Here is a 15,765-nt window from a genome sequence, read left to right on the forward strand (position 1 = left end):
AGTCAGTCCAGTGACCAGTCACAGTGGTGTCCTCTGCTGCCATATGTCCAGTGCTGCTCTATAGGGTGCTGTGTTGTGCTGCATCATTTCAGTGGTGGTGTATTGTGCTGCATCAGTCCAGTCACAGTGATGGTGTCCTCTGCTGCCATATGTCCAGTGCTGCTAAATAATATGTCCCTTACAGTGTTGCTGTGTTGTCCTGCATCAGACCAGTGGTGGTGTCCTGTGCATCAGTCAGTCCAGTGACCGGTCACAGTGGTGTCCTCTGCTGCCATATGTCCAGTGCTGCTGTATAATAACAAGACCCTTACAGTGTTGCTGTGTTGTCCTGCATCAGACCAATGGTAGTGTCCTGTGCATCAGTAAGTCAAGTGACCAGTCACAGTGGTGTCCTCTGCTGCCATAAGTTAATTGCTGCTTTATAGGGTGCTTTGTTGTGCTGCATCAATCCAGTCACAGTGGTGGTGTCCGCTGCTGCCATATGTCCAGTGCTGCTGTATAATAACAAGTCACTTACAGTGTTGCTGTGTTGTCCTGCATCAGACCAATGGTAGTGTCCTGTGCATCAGCCAGTCCAGTGACAAGTCACAGTGTTGTCCTCTGCTGCCATATGTCCATTGCTGCTTTATAAGTCCAGTCCCTTACAGTGTTACTGTGTTGTCCTTCATCAGACCAGTGGTAGTGTCCTGTGCATCACTCAGTCCAGTGAACAGTCACAGTGGTGTCCTCTGCTGCCATTTGTCCATTGCTGCTCTATAGGGTGCTATGTTGTGCTGCATCATTTCAGTGGTGGTGTATTGTGCTGCATCATTTCAGTGGTGGTGTATTGTGCTGCATCAGTCCAGTCACAGTGATGGTGTCCTCTGCTGCCATATGTTCAGTGCTGCTAAATAATATGTCCCTTATAGTGTTGCTGTGTTGTCCTGCATCAGACCAGTGGTAGTGTCCTGTGCATCAGTCAGTCCAGTGACCGGTCACAGTGGTGTCCTCTGCTGCCATATGTCTAGTGCTGCTGTATAATAACAAGACCCTTACAGTGTTGCAGTGTTGTCCTGCATCAGACCAGAGGTAGTGTCCTGCGAATCCGTCAGTCCAGTGACCAGTCACAGTGGTGTCCTCTTCTGCCATATGTCCATTGCTGCTTTATACGGTGCTGTGATGTGCTGCATCAATGCAGTCACAGTGGAGGTGTACTGTGCTGCCATATGTCCAGTGCTGCTGTGTAATATGTCCCTTTCAGTGTTGCTGTGTTGTCCTGCATCAGACCAGTGGTAGTATCCTGTGCATCAGTCAGTCCAGTGACCAGACACAGTGGTGTCCTCTGCTGCCATATGTCCAGTGCTGCTGTATAATAACAAGACCCTTACAGTGTTGCTGTGTTGTCCTGCATCAGACCAATGGTAGTGTCCTGTGCATCAGTAAGTCAATTGACCAGTCACAGTGGTGTCCTCTGCTGCCATATGTTCATTGCTGCTTTATAGGGTGCTGTGTTATGCTGCATCAATGCAGTCACAGTGGAGGTGTACTGTGCTGCCATATGTCCAGTGCTGCTGTGTAATATGTCCCTTTCAGTGTTGCTATGTTGTCCTGCATCAGACCAGTGGTAGTATCCTGTGCATCAGTCAGTCCAGTGACCAGACACAGTGGTGTCCTCTGCTGCCATATGTCCAGTGCTTCTGTATAATAACAAGACCCTTACAGTGTTGCTGTGTTGTCCTGCATCAGACCAATGGTAGTGTCCTGTGCATCAGTAAGTCAATTGACCAGTCACAGTGGTGTCCTCTGCTGCCATATGTTCATTGCTGCTTTATAGGGTGCTGTGTTGTGCTGCATCAATCCAGTCACAGTGGTGGTGTCCGCTGCTGCCATATGTCCAGTGCTGCTGTATAATAACAAGACCCTTACAGTGTTGCTGTGTTGTGCTGCATCAGACCAGTGGTGTCCTCTGCTGCCATATGTCCAGTGCTGCTGTCTAATAACAAGTCACTTACAGTGTTGCTGTGTTGTCCTGCATCAGACCAATGGTAGTGTCCTGTGAATCAGTCAGTCCAGTGACCAGTCACAGTGGTGTCCTCTGTTGCCATATGTCCAGTGCTGCTTTATAGGGTGCTGTGTTGTGCTGCATCATTTCAGTGGTGGTGTATTGTGCTGCATCAGTCCAGTCACAGTGGTGGTGTCCTCTATTGCCATATGTCCAGTGCTGCTGTATAATATGTCCCCTACGGTGTTGCTGTGTTGTCCTGCATCAGACCAGTGGTAGTGTTCTGTGCATCAGTCAGTCCAGTGACCGGTCACAGTGGTGTCCCTGCTGCCATATGTCCAGTGCTGCTGTATAATAACAAGTCCCTTTCAGTGTTGCTGTGTTATCCTGCATCAGACCAATGGTAGTTTCCTGTGCATCAGTCTGTCCAGTGACAAGTCACAGTGGTGTCCTCTGCTGCCGTATGTCCATTGCTGCTGTATAATAAGTCCCGTACATTGTTACTGTGTTGTCCTTCATCAGACCAGTGGTAGTGTCCTGTGCATCAGTCAGTCCACTGACCAGTCACAGTGGTGTCCTATGCTGCCATATGTCCAGTGCTGCTGTATAATAAGTCCCTTACAGTGTTGCTGTGTTGTCCTGCATCAGACCAGAGGTAGTGTCCTGCGAATCCGTCAGTCCAGTGATCAGTCACAGTGGTGTACTCTGCTACCATATGTCTAGTGCTGCTGTATAATAACAAGTCACTTACAGTGTTGCTGTGTTGTCCTGCATCAGACCAATGGTAGTGTCCTGTGCATCAGCCAGTCCAGTGACAAGTCACAGTGTTGTCCTCTGCTGCCATATGTCCACTGCTGCTGTATAAGTCCATTCCCTTACAGTGTTACTGTGTTGTCCTTCATCAGACCAGTGGTAGTGTCCTGTGCATCAGTCAGTCCAGTGACCAGTCACAGTGGTGTTCTATGCTGCCATATGTCCAGTGCTGCTGTATAATAAGTCCCTTTCAGTGTTGCTGTGTTGTCCTGCATCAGACCAGAGGTAGTGTCCTGTGAATCCGTCAGTCCAGTGACCAGTCACAGTGGTGTCCTCTTCTGCCATATGTCCATTGCTGCTTTATATGGTGCTGTGATGTGCTGCATCAATCCAGTCACAGTGGAGGTGTCCTGTGCTGCCGTATAATATGTCCCTTTCAGTGTTGCTGTGTTGTCCTGCATCAGACCAGTGGTAGTATCCTGTGCATCAGTCAGTCCAGTGACCAGTCACAGTGGTGTCCTCTGCTGCCATATGTCCAGTGCTGCTCTATAGGGTGCTGTGTTGTGCTGCATCATTTCAGTGGTGGTGTATTGTGCTGCATCAGTCCAGTCACAGTGATGGTGTCCTCTGCTGCCATATGTCCAGTGCTGCTAAATAATATGTCCCTTACAGTGTTGCTGTGTTGTCCTGCATCAGACCAGTGGTGGTGTCCTGTGCATCAGTCAGTCCAGTGACCGGTCACAGTGGTGTCCTCTGCTGCCATATGTCCAGTGCTGCTGTATAATAACAAGACCCTTACAGTGTTGCTGTGTTGTCCTGCATCAGACCAATGGTAGTGTCCTGTGCATCAGTAAGTCAAGTGACCAGTCACAGTGGTGTCCTCTGCTGCCATAAGTTAATTGCTGCTTTATAGGGTGCTTTGTTGTGCTGCATCAATCCAGTCACAGTGGTGGTGTCCGCTGCTGCCATATGTCCAGTGCTGCTGTATAATAACAAGTCACTTACAGTGTTGCTGTGTTGTCCTGCATCAGACCAATGGTAGTGTCCTGTGCATCAGCCAGTCCAGTGACAAGTCACAGTGTTGTCCTCTGCTGCCATATGTCCATTGCTGCTTTATAAGTCCAGTCCCTTACAGTGTTACTGTGTTGTCCTTCATCAGACCAGTGGTAGTGTCCTGTGCATCACTCAGTCCAGTGAACAGTCACAGTGGTGTCCTCTGCTGCCATTTGTCCATTGCTGCTCTATAGGGTGCTATGTTGTGCTGCATCATTTCAGTGGTGGTGTATTGTGCTGCATCATTTCAGTGGTGGTGTATTGTGCTGCATCAGTCCAGTCACAGTGATGGTGTCCTCTGCTGCCATATGTTCAGTGCTGCTAAATAATATGTCCCTTATAGTGTTGCTGTGTTGTCCTGCATCAGACCAGTGGTGGTGTCCTGTGCATCAGTCAGTCCAGTGACCAGTCACAGTGGTGTCCTCTGCTGCCATATGTCTAGTGCTGCTGTATAATAACAAGACCCTTACAGTGTTGCAGAGTTGTCCACAATCAGACAAGTGGTAGTGTCCTGTGCATCAGTAAGTCAAGTGACTAGTCACAGTGGTGTCCTCTGCTGCCATATGTTCATTGCTGCTTTATAGGGTGCTGTGTTGTGCTGCATCAATCCAGTCACAGTGGTGGTGTCCGCTGCTGCCATATGTCCAGTGCTGCTGTATAATAACAAGACCCTTACAGTGTTGCTGTGTTGTCCTGCATCAGACCAATGGTAGTGTACTGTGCATCAGCCAGTCCAGTGACAAGTCACAGTGTTGTCCTCTGCTGCCATATGTCCATTGCTGCTGTATAAGTCCAGTCCCTTACAGCGTTACTGTGTTGTCCTTCATCTGACCAGTGGTAGTTTCCTGTGCATCAGTCAGTCCATTGAAAAGTCACAGTGGTGTCCTCTGCTGCCATATGTCCAGTGCTGCTGTATAATAAGTCCCTTACAGTGTTGCTGTGTTGTCCTGCATCAGACCAGTGGTAGTGTCCTGTGAATCAGTCAGTCCAGTGACCAGTCACAGTGGTGTCCTCTGTTGCCATATGTCCAGTGCTGCTTTATAGGGTGCTGTGTTGTGCTGCATCATTTCAGTGGTGGTGTATTGTGCTGCATCAGTCCAGTCACAGTGGTGCTGTCCTCTACTGCCATATGTCCAGTGCTGCTGTATAATATGTCCCCTACGGTGTTGCTGTGTTGTCCTGCATCAGACCAGTGGTAGTGTTCTGTGCATCAGTCAGTCCAGTGACCGGTCACAGTGGTGTCCTCTGCTGCCATATGTCCAGTGCTGCTCTATAATAACAAGTCCCTTTCAGTGTTGCTGTGTTGTCCTGCATCAGACCGATGGTAGTTTCCTGTGCATCAGTCCGTCCAGTGACAAGTCACAGTGGTGTCCTCTGCTGCCGTATGTCCATTGCTGCTGTATAATAAGTCCCGTACAGTGTTATTGTGTTGTCCTTCATCAGACCAGTGGTAGTGTCCTGTGCATCAGTCAGTCCAGTGACCAGTAACAGTGGTGTCCTATGCTGCCATATGTCCAGTGCTGCTGTATAATAAGTCCCTTACAGTGTTGCTGTGTTGTCCTGCATCAGACCAGAGGTAGTATCCTGCGAATCCGTCAGTCCAGTGACCAGTCACAGTGGTGTCCTCTTCTGCCATATGTCCATTGGTGCTTTATAGGGTGCTGTGTTGTGCTGCATCAATCCAGTCACAGTGGTGGTGTCTGCTGCTACCATATGTCCAGTGCTGCTGTATAATAACAAGACCCTTACAGTGTTGCTGTGTTGTGCTGCATCAGACCAGTGGTAGTGTCCTGTGCATCAGTCGGTCCAGTGATCAGTCACAGTGGTGTCCTCTGCTACCATATGTCCAGTGCTGCTGTATAATAACAAGTCATTAACAGTGTTGCTGTGTTGTCATTCATCAGACCAATGGTAGTGTCCTGTGCATCAGCCAGTCCAGTGACAAGTCACAGTGTTGTCCTCTGCTGCCATATGTCCATTGCTGCTGTATAAGTCCAGTCCCTTACAGTGTTACTGTGTTGTCCTTCATCAGACCAGTGGTAGTGTCCTGTGCATCAGTCAGTCCAGTGACAAGTCACAGTGGTGTCCTATGCTGCCATATGTCCAGTGCTGCTGTATAATAAGTCCCTTTCAGTGTTGCTGTGTTGTCCTGCATCAGACCAGAGGTAGTGTCCTGTGAATCCATCAGTCCAGTGACCAGTCACAGTGGTGTCCTCTTCTGCCATATGTCCATTGCTGCTTTATATGGTGCTGTGATGTGCTGCATCAATCCAGTCACAGTGGAGGTGTCCTGTGCTGCCGTATAATATGTCCCTTTCAGTGTTGCTGTGTTGTCCTGCATCAGACCAGTGGTAGTATCCTGTGCATCAGTCAGTCCAGTGACCAGTCACAGTGGTGTCCTCTGCTGCCATATTTCCAGTGCTGCTCTATAGCGTGCTGTGTTGTGCTGCATCATTTCAGTGGTGGTGTATTGTGCTGCATCAGTCCAGTCACAGTGATGGTGTCCTCTGCTGCCATATGTCCAGTGCTGCTAAATAATATGTCCCTTACAGTGTTGCTGTGTTGTCCTGCATCAGACCAGTGGTGGTGTCCTGTGCATCAGTCAGTCCAGTGACCGGTCACAGTGGTGTCCTCTGCTGCCATATGTCCAGTGCTGCTGTATAATAACAAGTCCCTTACAGTGTTGCTGTGTTGTCCTGCATCAGACCAATGGTAATGTCCTGTGCAGGGCCGGTTCTGGCGCTCTGTGCGCCCCGGGCGGCAATAGAGGTCGTGGCTTCGTACAGGGGGCGTGGTCATTTACGCCCCCTGTACAGACTGAAATGATGTGCGGTGCGCGATGACGTCATCGCGCACCGCACAGCAAAGGTCCTCTCCACGAAGGTAAACTAGACACGTACATGTCTAGTTTCCCTTCACAGTGGCAGCGGGGGGGGGCAGCGGCCAGCGGCAGCAAGGGGCAGCGGGCAGCGGGGGGCACACTGCAGCAGCGGATCTTGCCCTGGTGCGGCACCCTCCGGAAGGCACCCTGCGCCCTCCGGAAGGCGGCGCCCCGGGCAAAAGTCCTGCTTGTCCGTGGCAAGAACCGCTACTGGTCCTGTGCATCAGTAAGTCAAGTGACTAGTCACAGTGGTGTCCTCTGCTGCCATATGTTCATTGCTGTGTTGTGCTGCATCAATCCAGTCACAGTGGTGGTGTCCGCTGCTGCCATATGTCCAGTGCTACTGTATAATAAGTCCCTTACAGTGTTGCTGTGTTGTGCTGCATCAGACCAGTGGTAGTGTCCTGTGCATCAGCCAGTCCAGTGACAAGTCACAGTGGTGTCCTCTGCTGCCATATGTCCTTTGCTGCTTTATAATAAGTCCCTTACAGTGTTACTGTGTTGTCCTTCATCAGACCAGTGGTAGTGTCCTGTGCATCAGTCAGTCCAGTGACCAGTCACAGTGGTGTCCTATGCTGCCATATGTCCAGTGCTGCTGTATAATAAGTCCCTTACAGTGTTGCTGTGTTGTCCTGCATCAGACCAGAGGTAGTGTCCTGCGAATCCGTCAGTCCAGTGACCAGTCACAGTGGTGTCCTCTTCTGCCATATGTCCATTGCTGCTTTATACGGTGCTGTGATGTGCTGCATCAATGCAGTCACAGTGGAGGTGTACTGTGCTGCCATATGTCCAGTGCTGCTGTGTAATATGTCCCTTTCAGTGTTGCTGTGTTGTCCTGCATCAGACCAGTGGTAGTATCCTGTGCATCAGTCAGTCCAGTGACCAGACACAGTGGTGTCCTCTGCTGCCATATGTCCAGTGCTTCTGTATAATAACAAGACCCTTACAGTGTTGCTGTGTTGTCCTGCATCAGACCAATGGTAGTGTCCTGTGCATCAGTAAGTCAATTGACCAGTCACAGTGGTGTCCTCTGCTGCCATGTGTTCATTGCTGCTTTATAGGGTGCTGTGTTGTGCTGCATCAATCCAGTCACAGTGGTGGTGTCCGCTGCTGCCATATGTCCAGTGCTGCTGTATAATAACAAGACCCTTACAGTGTTGCTGTGTTGTGCTGCATCAGACCAGTGGTGTCCTCTGCTGCCATATGTCCAGTGCTGCTGTCTAATAACAAGTCACTTACAGTGTTGCTGTGTTGTCCTGCATCAGACCAATGGTAGTGTCCTGTGAATCAGTCAGTCCAGTGACCAGTCACAGTGGTGTCCTCTGTTGCCATATGTCCAGTGCTGCTTTATAGGGTGCTGTGTTGTGCTGCATCATTTCAGTGGTGGTGTATTGTGCTGCATCAGTCCAGTCACAGTGGTGGTGTCCTCTATTGCCATATGTCCAGTGCTGCTGTATAATATGTCCCCTACGGTGTTGCTGTGTTGTCCTGCATCAGACCAGTGGTAGTGTTCTGTGCATCAGTCAGTCCAGTGACCGGTCACAGTGGTGTCCCTGCTGCCATATGTCCAGTGCTGCTGTATAATAACAAGTCCCTTTCAGTGTTGCTGTGTTATCCTGCATCAGACCAATGGTAGTTTCCTGTGCATCAGTCTGTCCAGTGACAAGTCACAGTGGTGTCCTCTGCTGCCGTATGTCCATTGCTGCTGTATAATAAGTCCCGTACATTGTTACTGTGTTGTCCTTCATCAGACCAGTGGTAGTGTCCTGTGCATCAGTCAGTCCACTGACCAGTCACAGTGGTGTCCTATGCTGCCATATGTCCAGTGCTGCTGTATAATAAGTCCCTTACAGTGTTGCTGTGTTGTCCTGCATCAGACCAGAGGTAGTGTCCTGCGAATCCGTCAGTCCAGTGATCAGTCACAGTGGTGTACTCTGCTACCATATGTCTAGTGCTGCTGTATAATAACAAGTCACTTACAGTGTTGCTGTGTTGTCCTGCATCAGACCAATGGTAGTGTCCTGTGCATCAGCCAGTCCAGTGACAAGTCACAGTGTTGTCCTCTGCTGCCATATGTCCACTGCTGCTGTATAAGTCCATTCCCTTACAGTGTTACTGTGTTGTCCTTCATCAGACCAGTGGTAGTGTCCTGTGCATCAGTCAGTCCAGTGACCAGTCACAGTGGTGTTCTATGCTGCCATATGTCCAGTGCTGCTGTATAATAAGTAGAGATGAGCGCCGGAAATTTTTCGGGTTTTGTGTTTTGGTTTTGGGTTCGGTTCCGCGGCCGTGTTTTGGGTTCGACCGCGTTTTGGCAAAACCTCACCGAATTTTTTTTGTCGGATTCGGGTGTGTTTTGGATTCGGGTGTTTTTTTAAAAAAACCCTAAAAAACAGCTTAAATCATAGAATTTGGGGGTAATTTTGATCCCAAAGTATTATTAACCTCAAAAAACATAATTTACACTCATTTTCAGCCTATTCTGAACACATCACACCTCACAATATTATTTTTAGTCCTAAAATTTGCACCGAGGTCGCTGTGTGAGTAAGATAAGCGACCCTAGTGGCCGACACAAACACCGGGCCCATCTAGGAGTGGCACTGCAGTGTCACGCAGGATGGCCCTTCCAAAAAACCCTCCCCAAACAGCACATGACGCAAAGAAAAAAAGAGGCGCAATGAGGTAGCTGACTGTGTGAGTAAGATTAGCGACCCTAGTGGCCGACACAAACACCGGGCCCATCTAGGAGTGGCACTGCAGTGTCACGCAGGATGTCCCTTCCAAAAAACCCTCCCCAAACAGCACATGACGCAAAGAAAAAAAGAGGCGCACCCTTCCGCTGTCACCCAAAGTTTTTGAACTTGTCACTGACTTATTATGAATGCGCTGCAGGTGACGTATAAGGGAGGATGTTCCGAGGTGGTTAACGTCCTTACCCCTACTTATTACAGCTTGACAAAGGGAACACACGGCTTGACACCTGTTGTCCGCATTTCTGGTGAAATACCTCCACACCGAAGAGCTGATTTTTTTGGTATTTTCACCTGGCATGTCAACGGCCATATTCCTCCCACGGACAACAGGTGTCTCCCCGGGTGCCTGACTTAAACAAACCACCTCACCATCAGAATCCTCCTGGTCAATTTCCTCCCCAGCGCCAGCAACACCCATATCCTCCTCATCCTGGTGTACTTCAACACTGACATCTTCAATCTGACTATCAGGAACTGGACTGCGGGTGCTCCTTCCAGCACTTGCAGGGGGCATGCAAATAGTGGAAGGCGCATGCTCTTCACGTCCAGTGTTGGGAAGGTCAGGCATCGCAAACGACACAATTGGACTCTCCTTGTGGATTTGGGATTTCAAAGAACGCACAGTTCTTTGCGGTGCTTTTGCCAGCTTGAGTCTTTTCAGTTTTCTAGCGAGAGGCTGAGTGCTTCCATCCTCATGTGAAGCTGAACCACTAGCCATGAACATAGGCCAGGGCCTCAGCCGTTCCTTGCCACTCCGTGTGGTAAATGGCATATTGGCAAGTTTACGCTTCTCCTCCGACAATTTTATTTTAGGTTTTGGAGTCCTTTTTTTTCTGATATTTGGTGTTTTGGATTTGACATGCTCTGTACTATGACATTGGGCATCGGCCTTGGCAGACGACGTTGCTGGCATTTCATCGTCTCGGCCATGACTAGTGGCAGCAGCTTCAGCACGAGGTGGAAGTGGATCTTGATCTTTCCCTAATTTTGGAACCTCAACTTTTTTGTTCTCCATATTTTATAGGCAGAACTAAAAGGCACCTCAGGTAAACAATGGAGATGGATGGATTGGATACTAGTATACAATTATGGACGGACTGCCACGGTTAGGTGGTATAAAAAAACCACGGTTAGGTGGTATATATTATAATAATAATACAATTATGGATGGACGGACTGCCTGCCGACTGCCGACACAGAGGTAGCCACAGCCGTGAACTACCGCACTGTACACTGGTTGATAAAGAGATAGTAGTATACTCGTAACAACTAGTATGACACTATGACGACGGTATAAAGAATGAAAAAAAAACCACGGTTAGGTGGTATATATTATAATAATAATACAATTATGGATGGACGGACTGCCTGCCGACTGCCGACACAGAGGTAGCCACAGCCGTGAACTACCGCACTGTACACTGGTTGATAAAGAGATAGTAGTATACTCGTAACAACTAGTATGACACTATGACGACGGTATAAAGAATGAAAAAAAAACCACGGTTAGGTGGTATATATTATAATAATAATACAATTATGGATGGACGGACTGCCTGCCGACTGCCGACACAGAGGTAGCCACAGCCGTGAACTACCGCACTGTACACTGGTTGATAAAGAGATAGTAGTATACTCGTAACAACTAGTATGACACTATGACGACGGTATAAAGAATGAAAAAAAAACCACGGTTAGGTGGTATATATTATAATAATAATACAATTATGGATGGACGGACTGCCTGCCGACTGCCGACACAGAGGTAGCCACAGCCGTGAACTACCGCACTGTACACTGGTTGATAAAGAGATAGTAGTATACTCGTAACAACTAGTATGACACTATGACGGTATAAAGAATGAAAAAAAAACCACGGTTAGGTGGTAGGTATATAATAATAAATAATACAATTCTGGTCGGACGGACTGCCTGCCGTGTGCCGACACAGAGGTAGCCACAGCCGTGAACTACCGCACTGTACACTGGTTGATAAAGAGATAGTAGTATACTCGTAACAATTAGGATGACACTATGACGGTATAAAGAATGAAAAAAAAACCACGGTTAGGTGGTAGGTATATAATAATAAATAATACAATTCTGGTCGGACGGACTGCCTGCCGTGTGCCGACACAGAGGTAGCCACAGCCGTGAACTACCGCACTGTACTGTGTCTGCTGCTAATATAGACTGGTTGATATTTAAAGAGATATTAGTAGTATACAACAATACTATACTGGTGGTCAGGCACTGGTCACCACTCCTGCAGCAAAAGTGTGCACTGTTAATTAATATAATTGTACTCCTGGCTCCTGCTAACAACCTGCAGTGCTCCCCAGTCTCCCCCACAATTAATTATAAGCTTTTAATTTATACATTGATGACTGTGCAGCACACTGGGCTGAGCTGAGTGCACACAGACTGAGTCACACTGTGTGACTGACTGTGCTGTGTATCGTTTTTTTTTTCAGGCAGAGAACGGATATAGCAGAGAGAAGTGAACGGATATATTATATTAAATAAAAGTTAACTAGCAACTGCACTGGTCACTGACTGTGGTAAACTAACTCTGTCTGCGACTCTGCACAATCTCTCTCTATCTAATCTATCTATCTCTATTCTAATGGAGAGGACGCCAGACACGTCCTCTCCCTATCAATCTCAATGCACGAGTGAAAATGGCGGCGACGCGCGGCTCCTTATATAGAATCCGAGTCTCGCGATAGAATCCGAGCCTCGCGAGAATCCGACAGCGTCATGATGACGTTCGGGCGCGCTCGGGTTAACCGAGCAAGGCGGGAAGATCCGAGTCGCTCGGACCCGTGGAAAAAAAAGTGAAGTTCGTGCGGGTTCGGATTCAAAGAAACCGAACCCGCTCATCTCTAATAATAAGTCCCTTTCAGTGTTGCTGTGTTGTCCTGCATCAGACCAGAGGTAGTGTCCTGTGAATCCGTCAGTCCAGTGACCAGTCACAGTGGTGTCCTCTTCTGCCATATGTCCATTGCTGCTTTATATGGTGCTGTGATGTGCTGCATCAATCCAGTCACAGTGGAGGTGTCCTGTGCTGCCGTATAATATGTCCCTTTCAGTGTTGCTGTGTTGTCCTGCATCAGACCAGTGGTAGTATCCTGTGCATCAGTCAGTCCAGTGACCAGTCACAGTGGTGTCCTCTGCTGCCATATGTCCAGTGCTGCTCTATAGGGTGCTGTGTTGTGCTGCATCATTTCAGTGGTGGTGTATTGTGCTGCATCAGTCCAGTCACAGTGATGGTGTCCTCTGCTGCCATATGTCCAGTGCTGCTAAATAATATGTCCCTTACAGTGTTGCTGTGTTGTCCTGCATCAGACCAGTGGTGGTGTCCTGTGCATCAGTCAGTCCAGTGACCGGTCACAGTGGTGTCCTCTGCTGCCATATGTCCAGTGCTGCTGTATAATAACAAGACCCTTACAGTGTTGCTGTGTTGTCCTGCATCAGACCAATGGTAGTGTCCTGTGCATCAGTAAGTCAAGTGACCAGTCACAGTGGTGTCCTCTGCTGCCATAAGTTAATTGCTGCTTTATAGGGTGCTTTGTTGTGCTGCATCAATCCAGTCACAGTGGTGGTGTCCGCTGCTGCCATATGTCCAGTGCTGCTGTATAATAACAAGTCACTTACAGTGTTGCTGTGTTGTCCTGCATCAGACCAATGGTAGTGTCCTGTGCATCAGCCAGTCCAGTGACAAGTCACAGTGTTGTCCTCTGCTGCCATATGTCCATTGCTGCTTTATAAGTCCAGTCCCTTACAGTGTTACTGTGTTGTCCTTCATCAGACCAGTGGTAGTGTCCTGTGCATCACTCAGTCCAGTGAACAGTCACAGTGGTGTCCTCTGCTGCCATTTGTCCATTGCTGCTCTATAGGGTGCTATGTTGTGCTGCATCATTTCAGTGGTGGTGTATTGTGCTGCATCATTTCAGTGGTGGTGTATTGTGCTGCATCAGTCCAGTCACAGTGATGGTGTCCTCTGCTGCCATATGTTCAGTGCTGCTAAATAATATGTCCCTTATAGTGTTGCTGTGTTGTCCTGCATCAGACCAGTGGTAGTGTCCTGTGCATCAGTCAGTCCAGTGACCGGTCACAGTGGTGTCCTCTGCTGCCATATGTCTAGTGCTGCTGTATAATAACAAGACCCTTACAGTGTTGCAGTGTTGTCCTGCATCAGACCAGAGGTAGTGTCCTGCGAATCCGTCAGTCCAGTGACCAGTCACAGTGGTGTCCTCTTCTGCCATATGTCCATTGCTGCTTTATACGGTGCTGTGATGTGCTGCATCAATGCAGTCACAGTGGAGGTGTACTGTGCTGCCATATGTCCAGTGCTGCTGTGTAATATGTCCCTTTCAGTGTTGCTGTGTTGTCCTGCATCAGACCAGTGGTAGTATCCTGTGCATCAGTCAGTCCAGTGACCAGACACAGTGGTGTCCTCTGCTGCCATATGTCCAGTGCTGCTGTATAATAACAAGACCCTTACAGTGTTGCTGTGTTGTCCTGCATCAGACCAATGGTAGTGTCCTGTGCATCAGTAAGTCAATTGACCAGTCACAGTGGTGTCCTCTGCTGCCATATGTTCATTGCTGCTTTATAGGGTGCTGTGTTATGCTGCATCAATGCAGTCACAGTGGAGGTGTACTGTGCTGCCATATGTCCAGTGCTGCTGTGTAATATGTCCCTTTCAGTGTTGCTGTGTTGTCCTGCATCAGACCAGTGGTAGTATCCTGTGCATCAGTCAGTCCAGTGACCAGACACAGTGGTGTCCTCTGCTGCCATATGTCCAGTGCTTCTGTATAATAACAAGACCCTTACAGTGTTGCTGTGTTGTCCTGCATCAGACCAATGGTAGTGTCCTGTGCATCAGTAAGTCAATTGACCAGTCACAGTGGTGTCCTCTGCTGCCATATGTTCATTGCTGCTTTATAGGGTGCTGTGTTGTGCTGCATCAATCCAGTCACAGTGGTGGTGTCCGCTGCTGCCATATGTCCAGTGCTGCTGTATAATAACAAGACCCTTACAGTGTTGCTGTGTTGTGCTGCATCAGACCAGTGGTGTCCTCTGCTGCCATATGTCCAGTGCTGCTGTCTAATAACAAGTCACTTACAGTGTTGCTGTGTTGTCCTGCATCAGACCAATGGTAGTGTCCTGTGAATCAGTCAGTCCAGTGACCAGTCACAGTGGTGTCCTCTGTTGCCATATGTCCAGTGCTGCTTTATAGGGTGCTGTGTTGTGCTGCATCATTTCAGTGGTGGTGTATTGTGCTGCATCAGTCCAGTCACAGTGGTGGTGTCCTCTATTGCCATATGTCCAGTGCTGCTGTATAATATGTCCCCTACGGTGTTGCTGTGTTGTCCTGCATCAGACCAGTGGTAGTGTTCTGTGCATCAGTCAGTCCAGTGACCGGTCACAGTGGTGTCCCTGCTGCCATATGTCCAGTGCTGCTGTATAATAACAAGTCCCTTTCAGTGTTGCTGTGTTATCCTGCATCAGACCAATGGTAGTTTCCTGTGCATCAGTCTGTCCAGTGACAAGTCACAGTGGTGTCCTCTGCTGCCGTATGTCCATTGCTGCTGTATAATAAGTCCCGTACATTGTTACTGTGTTGTCCTTCATCAGACCAGTGGTAGTGTCCTGTGCATCAGTCAGTCCACTGACCAGTCACAGTGGTGTCCTATGCTGCCATATGTCCAGTGCTGCTGTATAATAAGTCCCTTACAGTGTTGCTGTGTTGTCCTGCATCAGACCAGAGGTAGTGTCCTGCGAATCCGTCAGTCCAGTGATCAGTCACAGTGGTGTACTCTGCTACCATATGTCTAGTGCTGCTGTATAATAACAAGTCACTTACAGTGTTGCTGTGTTGTCCTGCATCAGACCAATGGTAGTGTCCTGTGCATCAGCCAGTCCAGTGACAAGTCACAGTGTTGTCCTCTGCTGCCATATGTCCACTGCTGCTGTGTAAGTCCATTCCCTTACAGTGTTACTGTGTTGTCCTTCATCAGACCAGTGGTAGTGTCCTGTGCATCAGTCAGTCCAGTGACCAGTCACAGTGGTGTTCTATGCTGCCATATGTCCAGTGCTGCTGTATAATAAGTCCCTTTCAGTGTTGCTGTGTTGTCCTGCATCAGACCAGAGGTAGTGTCCTGTGAATCCGTCAGTCCAGTGACCAGTCACAGTGGTGTCCTCTTCTGCCATATGTCCATTGCTGCTTTATATGGTGCTGTGATGTGCTGCATCAATCCAGTCACAGTGGAGGTGTCCTGTGCTGCCGTATAATATGTCCCTTTCAGTGTTGCTGTGTTGTCCTGCATCAGACC

The sequence above is a fragment of the Pseudophryne corroboree genome, chromosome 8, assembly GCF_028390025.1.
Source record: "Pseudophryne corroboree isolate aPseCor3 chromosome 8, aPseCor3.hap2, whole genome shotgun sequence".
Lineage (NCBI taxonomy): Eukaryota > Metazoa > Chordata > Amphibia > Anura > Myobatrachidae > Pseudophryne > Pseudophryne corroboree.